Below are 19,052 nucleotides of genomic sequence, written 5' to 3' on the forward strand. Positions count from 1 at the left end.
AGAGGTCAAAGAGAGAAAATAAGGGACATAATACTCTCAACAACAAAGGTTTTAAAAATAAAAGAAATAAAAGTTATTATCGTATCCACCAAGGATTTCTGCATTTTGCATAAATTTACATTTTTTGCAACTCAAGGACCTTTTTGTTCTCTCAGGTCCCTTGGCTATTACTATAGTTCTCACCACCAGATTGTACTTGGCTTTGAATAAAGTAGGTAGTTCAAACATCCAAACAGTATAACACCGCATTAGTGCCAATAAACTCTGGGAACCCGTGCTTCCTCATCTGTAAAATGGGCTAAAAGTTGGGCAACCAGTTAGAATTGAGGAGGTAACTACATGAGGTAAACATTAAACATGTAATAAAAGCTCTGACATAAAATTTTCCGGCCAAAGTGTAAACAACAGTTGAAAAACAACTAGAAAAGACCTAGAGTAGTAAGTTTGAGGATACACAAACTCCCTGTTGTGACTGAGTGATTGATCAGTGTTGTAGTGTGTATGTGTTTTTATTGGAGTACTAAAAGCATATCTGTTCTTATTTACTAGTAAAAACTACAGAGCACCAAGGAAGTGAGACGTGATTGAAATATATGGTATCATGGATAAAAACATCTGGTAAAGATCAGTACTTCTCACTTTCTCTAGGCATGTTTTTCATGGTATAGAACTAGTTTGGTTGGTGGATTCCCAAGATCCAGTCATGATTACGAAAACTAGCTTTGCAGTCTGAGTTCTAGTCACTTTAAGAACAGGCAAATTGCTTTAATTTTTTTTTAATTTTTTAATTTTTTTATTGAAGTTTACTTATTTATTAAAGTCTTATTTCTGCCCTAACCGGTTTGGTTTAGTGGATAGAGCATCGACCTGCGGGCTGAAAGGTCCCAGGTTCGATTCCTTGAAAGGGCATGTACCTTGGATTGCGGGCACATCCCCAGCAGGAGGCAGCTAATCCATGTTTTTTACTCTCTATTCCTCTCCCTTTCTCTCTGCTAAATGAATTTTAAAAAATACTTTAAAAATCTTATTTGTTTTTTAATACATTTTATTGATTTATCAATACTTTATTAACTTATAAAATTTGTTTACTTCTTTTCTTTTTTAGAAAATATTACTCCTCTCTTTCCCTTCAAACCCTATGTATAATGAGTCAACAGTTTTTATTATTTCTACTGCCCACATAGCTTGAATTTGTTTACTTCTTTCCTTTTTTAGAAAATGTATTTTTATTGATTTCAGAGAGGAAGGGAGAAGGATAGAGAGTTAGAAACATTGATCAGCTGCCTCCTGCACACCCCCCACTGGGGTGTGCCCTTGACCGGAATCAAACCTGGGACCTTTCAGTCCGCAGGCTGACACTCTAGCCACTGAGCCAAACAGGCTAGGGCTAAAATCTTATTTATTTTTTTAAAATTGTTTGCTCAACAGTGATAGAAAAATATTAGTACCTATCTCAAGGATTTGCTGGAGGAATATGAAACTAATACAAACAAAAGCACAATGTAAAGTGAAAGTGAACACTTGTAAAATGTATTGTCTCAATAGGTAGCTCCAAACTCTGCAGCTGACTTGATTTTAACCTGTTTCTTTGGCCGTCCACATCATTCCTTTTTGCTCTATTCAACTCCTACTTCTGAATGCCTGCTCCTGCTAAAATGCTTAAGGGTTTTATCTCGCTGGGACAATGGAGAGCCGGGAGAGTGATTTCACTGTCCCTGGGCTCCAAAGCTTGTAAAATAATAACCTGTAAGTCGGTTAATGATGGTTTAAGCCTGCAGAGTACTCATTATGAACCAGAAACTATGCTAAGTGTTTTCATTTCATCCTTGCAGTGCCTCTCTGAAATCAGTTCTTTTATAATCTCCAGATTTCACATGGAAAAAGACACTGAACTTTGGAGAAGGGATGTCACTTGCCCAAGGTCACAATTCCATTAGAGTCTAGAGCAGTGGTTCTCAACCTTCCTAATGCCGCGACCCTTTAATACGGTTCCTCATGTTGTGGTGACCCTGACCATAAAATTATTTTCATTGCTACTTCATAACTGTAATTTTGCTACTGTTATGAATCGTAATGTAAATATCTGTGACCCCTGTGAAAGGGTCATTCGACCCCCAAAGGGGTCTGGACCAACAGGTTGAGAACCGCTGGTCTAGAGCCTGTTTACTCGGATTCTGGTCAGCTCTTACTGATGCAGGACCCATACACAGGAAGCAGTGAACCTTGCTTCTAATCCAACTCTATCTGTAAAGGTTTTCACTCCTAAAAGACCTTTTATGAACCACGATAGCCATAAAACTATAAAATTTAATACTGAAAAAGGACATAGGTATCACCTTTAGTTTCTTCTCATTTATTTATTCATGTACTGGTTGTTTGATATTTCTTAACCATTGATTGATATTTATCACAAGTGACTACATTAATAGATTAAAAATAAATAAAAAATTGAAGGCAACATCTGAATCTTCCTTAAGTATGAGGTTGTACGCTTTATGGCCATCACAGCTCTCATGGGGTACAAAGATGCATCAGATGCAAATGCTCAGTCTTAGTTTGCCATCTACAGGAAGAAAATTAATCAGATAAATTATTTTATGTATGTGTTACATATGATCTAATCCATCACTTCTAAAGATAAGAGAACGTAGGCACAAAGATAAAATATCTTGGATAATAACTCGGTTACTCAGTTAGTCAAACCATGTTGTCACAGATCCATCAAGACCTAGGGTCCCTAGTGCCTTTCACCTGCTAATATGAACGAAATCAGATGAACACAGCAGGTGTTAGGAAAGATGAGTTTTGCCTTGTGGGGCATCTACTTTGTGTGAACCTTATTAAGTGAAACTGACATTTAAGAAAACTGCGTTTGTCGGGATCCTGGAAGGGGTCAGAGAATAAAGTCATCATCCACCTTCCTTCCAGGGAGGAGATTCCAGAGAGAGCTGGAAGTATTGGATTACAGGTCCCTTCCGCTGCCCTGACTAATCAGCACGGGGGATCTGAGTTCAGCACTGGGGCATTTCACACCCAGCGGCTAGGGTTTCACTTGGGCTGTGATCCCCAGACTGCAGACCTGCACTCTCCTCTTCAGCGGCATCAATACTGGTGCCTCTTTTTTGTTTTGTTTGTTTTGTTTATTTTTTTCTGGACACTTGGAAGCCTCTCTTAGAGTGAAGGTCCTCGGTTTGGACCGAAGCCAGGCTGTCTTTCTCTGGGAATGTAGACTAAGGCTCCTCGTGACTTTAGCAGACTTCATTTAGACCAGTTCCATCTGGGAAAAAGACTCCCTCGGGTCCCCTTTACTCGCTATCTCACTAGGATTGTGTGTTCATGAGAACAAATCAGATTTGTTTGCAAATTTGAAAACCTTATAATGATAATCGTCTTTCCTTCAAATCTTACATATAATGAGTCACCAGTATCTCTACTGCCCACATAGCTTAAATTTGTTTACTTCTTTCCTTTTTTAGAAAATATATTTTTATTGATTTCAAAGAGGAAAGGAAAAAGAGAGAGAGAGAGAGAGAGAGAGAGAGAGAGAGAGAAATATCACTGATGAGAGAGAATCATTGATCGGCTGCCTCCTACATACCCCACAACCCAAGCATGTGCCCTGACAGAAAATCAAACCGTGACCTCTGGTTCATAGGTCAATGCTTAACCACTGAGCCACACTGTCGAGGCTGTTTACTTCTTTCTATCTGCACTGCCCACCATCACCGAAGCCACCATCACCATCCCCTTGACTGCCCCGTGACCTTCTAACTGGTTGGTCTCCCTGCTGGAATCCATTCCCCACACAGACAGACAGAGAGAACGAGCTGTTTTAAAAATGTCAAATGTCACTCCTCCGCTTACAATAAGAGTTCACAGGCTTCATGTTGCGTGAAATAACACTCAAACTTCTCACCACAGCCTACAAAGTCATGCCATCCTACTGCCCCTTCGTGACTCTCCATCCCCACCCTCTCTTCCCTCCCCTCCTCACTCACCAGGCTCCAGCCTGATGCTCTTGAGTTCCTGGGTCATGCTCAGTGCTTCTTCACCTCAGAAACTTGGCCCTCTTGTTTTCTCTGCTTCAACTGCTCTCTGCAGCCTCTTCACTCATTTTTGTCCTTCTGATATCAGCCGGAATCTTCCTTCCAAGGACTCTACTCCTGCAGCCTCTTTTATTTGCGATTTCAGTCTTTTGTTTTCTTTTCCTGTGTAAAATTTGGTTGCCACTTGTGATTGGATCTGTGCCCCAGTGGGGGCAGGAGGAAAACAATAAGAAGTAAACTCATAAATGTGAATTGCTTTCCTCACTGATCTTGATCTGTAATTAGTTGAGCATTTGTCTCCTCCACCAGAGCATAATAAGTTCAATAGCAAAGACCTGTCCATCCTCTCACCTCTTTCTCCACAGCCCCCCCCCCCCGCCCCTAACTAACTCATGCCTGGCACATAAATATCTGGTGAGAATCAGTATTAGGATTCTGTTGATATATACACACACATGTGTATGTGTGTGTGAGTATATATGCACATACACATATGTGTGTATATATATTAGAGGCCCAGTACATGAAATCTGTGCACCGAGTGGGGGATGTTCCTCAGCCCAGCCTGCAAACTCTTCAATCTGGGACCTCTCAAGGGATTGGGCCTAAAAGGGCAGTCGGACATCTCTCTCACAATGCAGGACTGCTGGCTCCCAACCACTCACCTGCCTGCCTCCCTAATTGACCCTAACGGCTTCTGTCTACCAGCCTGATCACCATCTAACCACGCCCCTGGCAGCCTGATCAATGCCTAACTGCTCCCCTGATGGACTGATTGCCCCTAACCACTCTCCCCTATTGCCCAGTCACCCCTAATTGCCCTCCCCTGCAGGCCTGGTCCCCCTCAAATGCCCCCCCTGCAGGCCTGGTACCCCCCCTCCCCCAAACTGCCCTTCCCTGCAGGCCCAGTCGCCCCCACCTTCTTTTGCTTTTATTTGTGCTGTGTTCTCTTGGTCCTAACTCCTGCTCTGCAATTTACCCACCTTTGCATAGACTTCATCTTTAGGGAACCCCCCCCCCATTTTTTTTTTTAATCCTCACCTGAGGATATGTTTTTTAAATTTATGTTAGAAAGAAAAACTGATGTGAGAAATATCAATCTGTTGCCTTCCCTTCAATATCCACCAGGGGTTGAACCCAAAACTTAGGAACCCAACCACCAGCCTGATCAGGAATCAGACTCACACCTTTCTTAGGGGGGTGGGCGGGGGGGGGGGGGAGTATACAGAGGATACTCCAACCAACTGAGCCACCTGGCCAGGGTTGGACTCCTTGCAGGGGTCTTCAAACTACGGCCCGCGGGCCACATGTGGCCCGCAGAGGAGTCTGATCCAGCCCGCCAGGTTTTTTGGGCAGTGAGCGCAGCCGAGGTGTTACAGTAGGAATTAGTAGTTCATATAGTCCGGCCCTCCAGCTCTCTGAGGGACCGTGATATGGCCCCCACTTTAAAAAGTTTGAGGACCCCTGCCTTATTGCTTAACTTTTTCTCAAATTATTTTCTATTATTAATTATTTTCCTATGAGACTTGAGAGAACTCTCCAATTTATCTTCAGCTTCACTAATTGGTGTTTGTTTGTTTATTTGTTTTCAGTATCTAAGACAGGACTGTCATTCCTTCGTCAGTAGTTGAACAGGGCAACTACAGTTCTAATTTTCACCTACTCTTTCCAGATCTCAGATTAGTCCTTCTTCATGACTGTCAACTCTCATTTTGGAGATGAAATGTCTTCTTAAATCTTATTGAGGAAAGATTTTAAATTGTATTAAAATGTTTGCTCTTTGCTTATAATAGATGTGTTTTCATGCCAGCTAATAAGAAGCAACAAGCAGTGCATGGAATGGAAAGAGGTGTGAAAAATACATGAGAGTACAGTCCATTCCTTCTTTTAAAAAAAAAAATATTTGATTGATTTTTTACAGAGAGTAAAGGAAAGAGAGAGTTAGAAACATTGATGAGAGAGAAACATACATCAGCTGCCTTCTGCATGGCCCCCCACTGGGGATGTGCCCACAACCAAGGTACATGCCTTGACTGGAATCGAACCTGGGACGCTTCATTCTGCAGGCCGACACTCCATCCACTGAGCCAAACCGGTTTTGGCGAGTACAGAACATTCTGATTTTGGGTACTGGTGAATCATTTTTAGCTGCTGATATTAATGAGGAAGTATTATCAATGTTGGCTCTAACTTCTGACATATCTTCATGGAGAATATAGGACATAAAAAGAAATAAAATAAAAAAAAAACAGCAATGGGAAAATTGAAAGCACTCAATGTGCACTTTATAAATATACAAAGATATTATGGGACATCCTTGCAATGGAACATCGTGTAGCCTTTCTGATGATCCAGTTACTGATGTGGAAAGATGTCTGCCACATTTGGATAATGTTAAAAGTCAGATTGTAAAAATTATATAAACACAGAACGATCCTATTATTGAAATGAAACAACATAATTATATATAGAGAGAGAAAATTGAAGATGCAGGGAAAAGTTGACAGCTCTATTGAAAGAGAAGTTAACATTTGGCCGAAACCGGTTTGGCTCAGTGGATAGAGCGTCGGCCTGCGAACTGAAGAGTCCCAGGTTCGATTCTGGTCGAGGGCATGTACCGTGGTTGCGGGCACATCCCCAGTACAAGGTGTGCAAGAGGCAGCTGATCAATGATTCTCTCTCATCGATGTTTCTAACTCTCTATCCCTCTCTCTTCCTCTCTGTAAAAAAATCAATAAAATATATTTTTTTAAAAAAAGAAAGAGAAGTTAACATTTGATTTTCATTCTCTACTTATTTTTCTAATTTTATTATCTAGTTATAATATCTAATCTTTACCTGACTACACCAGGTTTTCCTGGTGTCATTAAAATGGAAAAAAGAGAACACCATGATTCTTTAAAGTGGTAATTTGTGTGTTATAACTTGCAATCACACGTGGGAAAATTATGATCTTTTTGTTCAAAACAATTAAGTTTGCTAACAATACAGATTTGTAGTTGGTAGAGGGTTTAGAGGAGAAATAGAAGGAAGTAAAGTGACAAGGCTGGTGTGCAGCTGGGCTGAAAGGTTTCATAACAAAGGTTATTTTTATTTCCTTTCACTCATTTATCCAAGAAAACTTCAGAAAGATCCAGGTGCATAATTGCAATTTGGCTGTTATCTATATTATAAAATGCTTGGTATTACGTTATATGGAGAGTCAAAACATATGCTTTTACTAGGTAAAGGATATTAAAAATAATTGAGTGCCTATTTTTTTTTTTGGTCAGGCACTAACATATACTTTATATATTGTAGTTGCTTATTTAAAATGTATTTTGATAAGTTGCATCAGACATTGTAGACAGATTAATACAATCTTCATAAAGCTTTGACTAAAGAAAAGTCCAGAAAATTTTAGAGACACTGACAAAAATTGTATAGCTACAGGCCACTTCATAGTTTGTTAAATGCTTTCCGACTTCTTGCTTCATTTTATGCAACATCCTGTGAAATATATCCCTCTTTTAAAAATGAAAAAACAAACAGACTAAGTCGTTTATGGAGTGTGATGAGTTATTTGCTCATCCAGGTCTATGTGTCTGAGCATATTGGTTTCACTATGCTATCTCCCTAGTAATATAGAACCGAAACCAGACAACAAATGGGTCTGGGCTGCCTGGCCCAACTTGAGCCAATTAGGCAAAGACAGGGCTGAATTATACATGAGCATTTATTCCGATAATGCTTGCAGTATGAGAGAGCAGCAGGTCATCCACAAAAATCTGCTCTACCCTCCCCATAAACCAGCTGCTTCTATGGGGTAAAAGAACAAAGATTACATGGGAGAGTAGGTATTACCAGCAAGGTATAATGGTTATAGATTATAGGCAATGCAGACTGGGGGCTGCAAATGGTGGCCGCCTCTGGGACCTGATTACAGGCAACGAGGTTAACCTTTCCATGATGACAGGCAGTTCTCAGAAAAGGAGAATGGACTGACTGCATTTCTAGGTTAACACTTATGTCCCAGGGCATACCGCTCTCAGCCAGGTAAGAATGACCTTTCTTAGACTTTTCAGAAATAAATAAATGTGAAAACAAAAGATGTCAGCAAATACCATGAAGAACCACAGTGATGACAATGACCAAGAAAAAAAGAAAACATCTCCAGAAAGCAGGCTGGAACACCTGGAAATATGTGATATATAGGATAGAGATTTCAAGATTGTAGTGCTGAAAATACTCAGTAGGATGCGATAAAATGCTGACAGGCAATTCAGTGCACTCAGAAAAGCAAATCAATGAACAAAATGAGTATTTTACTAAGGAAATTGAAATTTTAAGAAAGAAACAATCAGAAATCCTGGAAATGAAGCATGCAATTAAGGAGATTAAGAGTGACCTGCTGAGTCTATAAAACAGAACCAATCACTTAGAGAAAAGAAGTAGTGATATGGAAGATAAGAATCAAGAAATGATGAAAAGGAAAGGGAGCCATAAGCTATGGGTTGCTGGTAGTTCCAAACAGGGTACTCAGGGCCAATCACAAACAGCATCTGACATTGTCCTGCACTAGAGATGGGGAGTTGTAGCAGATCTACCTAATATGAAGACACAAATCCAAAGGAGTCAGCCAAAATCGGGAGATACACACACACACACACACACACACACACTCACACACACACAGCCCAAAATGAAAGAACAAGAAAATTCTCCAGAAGAAGAGCTAAATGAAATAGAGATTTAAAAAAAATTATCAGACATAGAGTTCAAAATAATGATGGCAAAGAAGCTCAATAGCATGAGAAAAAATATAGTAACTATGAAGAATGACAGCTCTAATAAAGAACACAGTGTGCCCAGCTGGTATAGCTCAATGGTTGAGCGTCAACCTATAGATAGGAGGTCATGGTTTGATTCCTGGTCAGGGCACATGCCTGGGTTGTGGGCTCATCCACAGTGAGGGGCATGCAGGAGGCATCTAGTAGGAGATTCTCTATCATCACTGATATATGTGATATATGTCTCTCCCTCTCCCTTCCTCTCTGAAATCAATAAAAATACATTTAAAAGAATAAAACATAATGGAAGGAATGCACAGCAGATTAGGAGAAGTCAAGGATCAGATCTGTGAATTAGAGGATAGGGTAAGAAAAAGCCACTCAGAGAATCAAAAAATAAATAAATAAATAAATAAATAAATAAATAAATAAATAAATACAGGAGGACAGCTTAAGGGAGCTGTGGGACAACATGAAACGTAACAATATTCACATAATAAGAGTGCCAGAAGGGGCAAAGAGTGAACAAGGGATTGAGAACATGTTTGAAGAAATAATGACGGAAAATTTCCCTACCCTGGGGAATGAAAAAATCATGCAAGTTCAGGGGGCACAGAGAGTCCCAAGCTAGAAGAGTACAAATAGGCTTCACTTTTCCTCCACGTCTGTTCAAACATCTGTTTTTCCTCCTTTAGAATGTCATCCCTTCCCTCTCCATCCCAATAGGTCCAATCCTGCTTCTCACTAGAGCCCCAGCTGAAGTGTCACCTCTTCCTAGAAGCCTTCCCTTTCATCTGAAAATAACTGCTCCTTCCAGAGTCTATTCATTCTCTGAGGGCACTTGCATTTCTACCATGTGTACCTCGGTGAAATAAAAGTTTTATTCTCTTCCAAAGCTCCTTAGAAGTGTATGGTGTGTCTTTATTTTTTTATCCCCATATGATTTCTATTAAAATGTCTTGCACAGAGTAGGTACTCAGTAGTGTTGGCTAAATGAACTATTGAATGAAAAATCAGAAAGTGGTTTATCCAGAATTACAGCCCATTTGTTTTCACCTCTTAAAGGAAAATATTTTAGTTCTCACCTCTCCCCAAAGAGCTCACCCTCCTCTGCCCTGCCTCATTGTCAGCATCAAGTCGAGGTGAGTCCTGACTACCTTGTCCTCCAGCCACACCTGCCCTTCAATGCCTGACAGGGAAACTCATGAATTCTTTCATGCCACCAGGGGGCCTCATGCTGCTATCTGAGTCCCAGAAGAAACACCAGGGAATGGCTTACATTGTAATGACTCACATGAGATTCTGTGTGGAGAGAGACACATCTGTCCTGGATGTGAGAACTCAGTGAAGAGTCTCCATTGAGCCCACTCCTCCCCTTCTCCCTAGACCACTTCCTATTGGCTACTTCTGGGTTCTCCTGGGAGGTATTTGCCCTGTCTAGGGAGCTTTGGTCACATTAAAGGGAACACGGCCCTGCAAAGACATAGTCCAATGCACAGGGATAGTCTTAGTCAAACCCAGACATAAATTATGATATCACAATAATCTCATAACATGTGTATTTATTGGGCACTGTTTGTCTTTTCAAATGATTTTCTAATATATCAATTAGCAGATGTTAAATGCATTCATAAGCATGATGCAGGCATGCATGTATTAAATGATAACCTGGTCTCATCCTGGAGCATGAGAAAATCCCTAAAACTAACAGGAATTTCCCTAAAACCCAGATATCCCAGAATGCACAGGAACAATGTTTAATCTCATCCTGTGGAGCAGGTCTCTGTCCAGGTGAGAACCATAGCCACACAGAAGAATCTGCTCTTCCCACCTCACTGTCTTAATTAATCTAAGTAGGCTTGCCTAGAGAAGGTGATCAAAGTCAAGTCCATTACACAAGTGGTCAAGCCAGGATAGCCAGGTCACAGATTCTCACACTTATTTCTTTGAATGAGAGAGAGGGAGGGAGGAAGGGAGGGAGGGAGAGAGAAGGAGGGAGAAAGGAGAAGGAGAAAGAAACAGCAACTGAAACCGGTTTGGCTCAGTGGATAGAGCGTTGGCCTGCAGACTGAGGGGTCACCGGTTCGATTCTGGTCTGGGGCATGTGCCTTGGTTGCTGGTACATCCCCAGTGGGGGATGTGCGGGAGGCGGCAGGTCTATGATTCTCTCTCATCAATGTTTCTAGCTCTCTATCCCTCTCTCTTCCTCTCTGTAAAAAATCAATAAAATATATATTTTTTTTTAAAGAAAGAGCAGGAGGAGAGGGGAGAAAAGAAAAAGATATTCCTGTCTTCAGAAAAGTATTATGGTTTTGAACTTGGAAATTATGGTTATAAATCCCACCTCTTCTGGGAAACTAGTCAGATGATCTTGAGAAGTTAAACCTCATTTTAAAAATGTGGTATATTTTTAGAAATTATTTTGTAAACTATAAAGTTCTACACAGTTGCAATATTGCTATTTATTATAATATTTCATGCAGCACTTCACTCCTTTCTCTACCCATTAATCCAACATGTCATTTAGCATCAAGCAGCCCCTTGTTTTGATCAAGGCTTTAACCAGTCACTGTGTTTAACCTTGACATTAACCACAAGGCTTTCTAGACCCAAGATAAACTGGGGAGAGCACCTGTTCCACAGATGAGTCATGACTTACATTTCCTCTATCACAATCGTCAGTGCTTTCACATATACTGCAGTCAGTGTAAAGGTATACTTAATATGGAAATTCAATTAGGTGCCCTCAACAACAGCCAACAAGGAGAGTATGACATTCCCTCCTCCCTCCCCTGCCATTACAGCCAACCTTGTCCTAGGATGTCCACAGAGAGGAAGACCAGGGAAGACATCTAAAGAAAAACAATAGAAGTAAATTCCTGGGTCCTGGCCTTTGAACTTCCAAGGGTACCCCAGTGATAGAAGGCTTATCTAAGAAATGTCAAGGGAATTTTGTTTATACTTGATTTTTATATCACTCCCTGACTTCATCTGAGCAAAACAGACTCCACTGTACCTGATGTTACCTGATTTCTCCACCCCACTGTGAGGTTACAACTGCTAGCACCCACCCAGCTCTGCAGAGAACAAACTGCAGCTCAGAGAAAGGGACTTAACTCAGTCAAGGTTTCTCATCAAGTGAGGTCTAGAGACTGGCCCTTCATCCAGCTCAGCCTCTTGCAAAAGCCTGCAGAACACACAGAAACTATGAGATAATAAGAGTTTGTGGTTGTAAGTTACTCAGTTTTTGGAGTAATTTTGTCATCCAGCAATAAATCACTAATACTATGCTATTGTGAAATTTCTTCCCTGTGATTCTTGGTGTCCATTTCTGTTGAGTACAGCCCGAGGAGTGGAGTCCTGGGCTAAAAGATAAGTATGTTCGGCTTCACTGGTTGAATGGATTTACTCTCCTACCGACACTATAATAAAGAGCTGGATGCATCACATCTTCATCCATTTGTTTATACTTTGCCTCTCTTACATTTTAGTAATCTCGTTGCTTTGAAAGCATATCTTTAGAAAAGGGAAGCAGCAGCAGAACTTAGGATGTGATCGGGCAGAGCAGGCTAGAGGTTGGAGAAGAAATTAGAGTGGAAAAATAAGATTTATATATGGGCTTGAAGCAGGCAAAGAAACAGAAAATAAATTCTCAAGGCAGTGTTCTGAAGACGAGGAAACCAGACTAGAGAGTGGGCGTTTAGCTGTTCTCCAAACATTATGCTCTGAGTTTTGCATGAATAATCTCATTTGATCCTCACAACAATCCAATAAAGCAAGTACCATTATTATTTCTATTTTTCAGATAAAGAAAGGATCCGAGATCAAACTCTAGAACCTTCTCAATACACCATTATTCTCTACTCCCTGGCACACCATAATCTTTCAATACCAGATTCGTGAATAAAAAATGTCTTATCAGCAATTGAGCAACACTGGGTCAAGAGTTTAAGCTAAAGCAAGAAGGAGTCAATAGTTTTGAGAAACTAGGATAACTATTAAATCTTTTGGTATCAGAAGCCAGGTATTCTTATCACTACCTCCATATATTTGTGGCATTTTACAATCCTATTGTGAACATGGGGATGCCTTGGGACCTTGATTGAATCTTTTCCCACCAGAGCTAATGCTCCCATTCTCAGCCTCCTTGAGTGTCCTGTGTGGAAAATTCAAGACTCAGGACATCAGCCAGCCTCTGCCCAAAACTGAGGCAGGGTGTGACCAATGTGCATAGCAGGGAAGCTTAACACACTTCAGGGGTAATCAAAGAAGTCTTCCTGCAGGTGGTGACTTGATAAGGCCAGGACCGGCAGAGGAGTTAGTCATGTAAAGGGAGAAAGGAAGAGCAGTCAGGGATACTCTCAGAGGGTATCATGGCTGAAGGATAATGGGTCCTGGAGAAAGCTCCCCTTCAGCCTCTCCACTTCCACTGGGTTATTGTAAGGCTAAAATGAAATAACTTCTTAAGGGGATTTACCAGTTGCAAAACTATGTCCAAGCAATGAGGCTCATAATTCTGACATCCACAGGACTCAAATTTAGGAGGAGAGGATCAATTGTTATAATTGAGCAGAAATGCTTCCCTTCAATCTATAAGCACTATGAGGGTCATGTATAAGCAATACTATTATAATGAAACTCTTCCTCCTCATCATCATAAGAACTATCTTCCCCGAAGACAGTGTAGCATTGAGGATAAGGATAAGGACTTGAACTCTAGAGACAAAGTTCCTGGATTTGAAATACATCTTTACTGTTTATGAGCTGTGTGTTTCCATACACACAACTTCTCCATGCCTCAGTTTCCTCATCAACAAAATGGGAAGAATAATGCTACACCCCTTAAGGTAGTATTAAAATTAATTAACTCACCAGGTATAAAGCCCTTTATATCAATGACTGGTATTCAATATATTACCTAGCAGTACTATTATCTATCTTAAAATTTATTTTAAGTTCATTTTAAAAATTAATTTTCCTAGCTTATATATGTCTTGAGTTTGTGTGATGTACAGAAATACTGAACCTACACACAAAAATCAGTTTAAATGGGACAGTAATAGGGAAATAGCTGTTTACCTCATGAGTGAAATTGCAAACACTGAGAGAGAATGAGTTGACACAGAAATTTTCACTCGGCCATATCTGGCAGGAGCCTACCCCTTCCATATTCACGTACCTAGCAATGCTTTATTTCCTCAGTCAGAAGTTATGTTCAGTGTATCCACATCCAAATGTCTGCATTTCATAAATAGCCCTGATGCTATCTAGATCACTGTTATAGGGCCAATTGGTGTTTGCCTAGTGCTCTTATGTACACAAAGACTATAAGAAAGAACTTTGGAAGGAGAGGAATATACACTGAATGGCCAGATTGTGGTCATAATAATCTCTGAAAGCATAATAATCTGGTCACTCAGTGTATATCCTATATAATAAAAGGCTAATATGCAAATTGTTCCCTTAACCAGGAGTTCGACCAGTAGGCAGTCTGGCCAACTGCTCATGTCCCCTCCCTCTGGCCAGGCTGGCTGAACCCCACCCATGCACGAATTCATGCACTGGGCCTCATATATATATATATATATATATATATATATATATATATATATATATATATACTGAGTGGCCATAATCTGGTCACTCAGTATATAGATGTGACCTGGGTGCTTATACAGGAATCTGTTACATGAATGCAAGTCACACAGCTGTGTGGCCGCTCCTTTCTGGATGGTGTGGCCCGGAGGAGAGAAGCCCAGAGGAAATGCGCACTCCATGGGACAGGAGCCTCCTGGCAGCCTCTGGGAAGCCTGTTTGCTTCTCCAAAACCTGTCAAAATTCTCCCTCCCAAAGCCTTGTTGGTACAGCAGGACCTGCTTCCTGTTCCCAGAGAGACTCACCCTTGGACTTTCCTATCAGTCTTCCCTAAAGTTGGCTGCTCCTGTGTCCTGTCCCATAAACTGTGAACCGAGGTCTCGGGCTTACGTCACGTCATGTCAGCCACAGCGGAGTAAGGCTCCGCAGGTGGCAGTCCTGGCTCCTGCTGCCTCACTTCCAAATTCAAGTGGTTGTTTATGAAACGATCAAGCTGCTTTGTGTGTTGGCTCTGGATCCATGAGAGTGGAAATTAGGTGCGCAGCCACCACAGAGCTAGGACCTCTCACTGAAGCCGCAGAAAACCTTTGCACCGCAGACAGTCTCTAAGCCAGATGCCTGTGACTCTCTTCACAGGGAAATAGATGAATATCCACAGTAAGAGGTCAATGGCTTTGCTGACAGATGCTGCACCCGGGAGTACTTTTTTATTTTTTTTTTCAAAAGAGGCTTCCTACAGCTGTCCTGGTAGCTTGGATTGTAGTGTTAATTATTGCTCCACCTTGTCTTGTCTACATTCTCTGATATTATAAGCTCAAATAGGACTTTTTAAAATAGAATAAAAGGAAAAAATAGTAAAGGCCCTAGGGACAGGATCCTGAGAACTGACAGATGGGACTCTCAGAGGTCGGAAAGGCCACCAAAAAGGAAAGAAGATTGAAATCCAAGTTTCCTGACTTCCAGTTCATGGCTGTTTTCATTGCACAACCAGAGTGGGGCATCATAAACGTTAATTTTGTTATGGAATTGATCCAAAGCCTGACCCTGGGACCCTAGGGAAAAAAAGATCAAGTCATATCAGTGCTGTCAAGAAAATTTTCCAAGCTCAGTGTAACTTAGGAAATAAATAGCAAGAAATAAGGCCAGGGAGAGAGGTTCCCCAGAGACTACGGAGCCCATTAAACTGGAAGTCACGCACAGTTATCAATGGCAGATCTGCTGACCACTGCCTTTCAACGTGAACTTGATGCCCCTCAGTGTGCACGATGAGAGAAACATTGTGTTCTCATTCCCTTTGGGTCATGTTAGCAAGTTTTACAATTGTTTTTACAAAGACAATGCCCAGTTCCTGTAAGCATGTCAAACTCACGGCCCGTGGGCTATATTCCTTATTTATTTGGCCCATGTTAGCCTTTGAGTTTGACATGCTTGCTGTAGAGTGTATTTCAGTAAATAATAAGGATACAGCAAGGTATCACCTTGTGCATGAGATAAACATTTTTATCTAGCGGAAGAGTGCAGGAAATTTGTTCTCTTCATTGACATGATCAACCTACAATAAGTTCATAAATTAAATAGTTCTATTTTGAGCTCAGTTCGCTGAGGAAATGGTTCCATTTCCCATTACTCACCCACATGGTGGACCTCAAAGACTTTCTGTGTCAATAAAAATGCTTTCAGTGTCTTGAGCTGCAATCGGTGGACCACCATAGTGATTTTGTGGAAGAGTAAATGCCTATTTTTTTTCTGGAAAAATCATCATTTCAAAATCCAAGAGTTTATTTCCCGTTGAGTAGAAGCTCCTTAGGAGGAATGGAAAGTCTGCACATAATCTGAACGCAGACACAACATTGCATGGGGATTAGGAGGGTAAACTTTGGAGTCAAATAGGCTTTGGTTCTTTCCCAAATGGAGACTTTCCAAGGCAGGTCCCTTAATTTCTTTCTTTCTAATGGGACTACCTGGCACTACCTCTTGGGTTATTTGTGAGTATTAAGTAAAATAATAAATCTATAAAAGGTGTATGGCCAACGTCAATACTCAATAAGGCTGCTGCTCCAGGTCTCCATAGTCATGTACCTACTGCGGCCTTCACGCCCATCACCCAAAGCAACCTGAAGCATCCCACAGCCTCCAGCACTCCTGTAGCAGTTCAAGAAGGTCCCTAAGGCTGTAACCTGGTTATCTACGATCTCCCCCAGGAATTTGGAGACACAGAGCTGACTCAGATGTTCCTTCTCTTTGGCAATGTCATCTCTTGCAAGGTGTTTATGGATCAGGCCACCAAACAGAGCAAATATTTTGGCATCATGAGTTTTGACAACCTGGCCAGCTCATAGACCACCATCCAGGATGGGCATGCCTTTCAGATCGGCATGAAGAGGCTGAAAGTGCAGCTGAAGCAGCCCAGAGACCTGGGACACCCCTACTGACCACACCCACAGCCGCCAGGGGGGTGGGCTTGGCCCAAGGTGAGGGGCCTTTCACCCCAGGAGGGTTTCCCCCATTTCCAACTGATCCAGGACTTTTCCATAAATTAACCCCTTCCCCAAATGTGAAATGCTTCTAAGGAGGTCACCATTTCCTCCTGGGAGATCTCCTTTCTCCCTTTACCCCCCATGACCTTGGTGGCTTCCCAACATAAATCACAACTTTTCATATATATATGAAAAAGAATTTTTTTAAAAAAATGTTGATTTTTCTGATCAGTACAAAGAAGAACAATGGGGGTGGGTGGGAATCAAACAGTGGGTTTTTGTGTCCTAGCTGGGGCTGGGAGGGAGATCCCAAAATGTGTTGATCAACCTGGAAAAAAAGAAAAACACATAATAAAAGAAAATTCTTTAGCCTAACTTGTTTTGATATTCCTGAGTTTGACAATTATTCCAAGACATCATCTAGTGTGCCTGTGTCCTGTGTGTCTGCATGTGAAAACGTGTGCTCCAGGGCTGAGAGGGGACCTCATCTGTGGCTTGGATGCCCCCCAAGCTTCCGCCAGGCCTGGCGTGTAGTGGCGTGTGTCCTGGTCCATGTTTACTGGCTGTAAATACCATTTTTATACTCTGCACTGAAGATCTGCATAATTTGTACGATGTACTTTGTTTCTGCTAGTAAGTTCATGAAGCTTCAACTTGCAAAACCAATTTTTTGGAACAAACCAACACACACACACACACACACACACGGCAAGAGAAGGATTTAGGGCAGTGGTCGGCAAACTCATTAGTCAACAGAGCCAAATATCAACAGTACAATGATTGAAGTTTCTTTTGAGAGCCAAATTTTTTAAACTTCAACTTCTTCTTATGCTACTTCTTCAAAATAGACTTGCCCAGGGTGTGGTATTTTTGTGGAAGAGCCACACTCAAGGGGCCAAAGAGCCACATGTGGCTTGCAAGCTGCAGTTTGCCAACCAGTGACTTAGGGGAAACAGTAGGTTGGTGAATTTTGTGACTGGAGAGATCCTTGTCCCTGGGGTGTGTTGTGTTTCGGGTGAGAAGCTGCAAGCATCATTTTCTGTCTAAAAAACCTCTCTTTGGTTTAAAATAAATAAATAAATAAAAAGTTGCTTTAATAAAAGTTTTACATGTTACAAAAATATTCAATAAATACTTATGTTTGTTAATTAGAAGGAACCTCTGGCTAGATCTACATGGTATCTATCCGCCATTCAAAGAATTCCAGCAAAATAAATAATTGAATGTTTAATGAAATTGAATAATTAATGTACATAGCACTAAACATCTGAATGTTTTTAAATCATCCATTGGAATAATCATCTGAGTTTTCAGGTTTATATCTGCCTTCAATGCAGAGTCATTCTTTCAATTATTTGTTCATTTACTTGGCAAAGACTTTCTATAAACACACACACACAATTGGTGATATTATCCCTCAGAGACTTATGGGGGACTTTCCAGTCAACATGATCTTGGTAAAGTGCAATAGGAAGACGTGTTTACGTTGCATGAGGCCCCAAATGACAATTCTAAAGAAATCTATTGCGGATTTGTATTGCCTCTTTTTAAAATCATTAACTCGTGGGGCAATATAAAATTAGTTATTGGCAAGACAAAGGCTGCTTTTCCACAGGTAAAGTGGGGAAATTGGAACTTTCTTTATGTTCTCTTCAGCATGAGCAGTACCTTGGAACGGTGATTCATGGGAAGAGAAGACATTTTCATTCCCAGAAAACATCTCCGGGATGCTTTTTTTTTACTCTAGGCACTGTATAGAAAGAATTACATAGCTATGTTCTTATTTTCAAGGAGTTTAAAATGGAACTTTAAAATTGAATCAATATATTCCTTGCATAGTCAGTAAAATTAAAGGTTCAAATTAGAATGCTTAAAATATTTATGTTCTTGTCTATGCAAACAGTTAGCAATCTCAAATCTTCCGTGTATACTGCACCTGTGTCTGCAATCGTCTATAGACACACAGAGTGAAGTGAATTATAAATTCATTCATAAGTGGGAGATTCGCCTGCGAGCCTATGATGGCATTATTTGGCAAGTCAGACAATGCTTCACATACTGGCAGTTGGGTAGTAACACCACCACTTTCTATAGTATTTTGCCTCTTCAATGGAGAAGTGGATACCTATGCTAACAAAATCAAGTTCATGACCTCCACTGATACC

The sequence above is a fragment of the Pipistrellus hanaki genome (genome assembly GCF_964339955.1).
Source record: "Pipistrellus hanaki genome assembly, chromosome: 16".
Taxonomy (NCBI): Eukaryota; Metazoa; Chordata; class Mammalia; order Chiroptera; family Vespertilionidae; genus Pipistrellus; species Pipistrellus hanaki.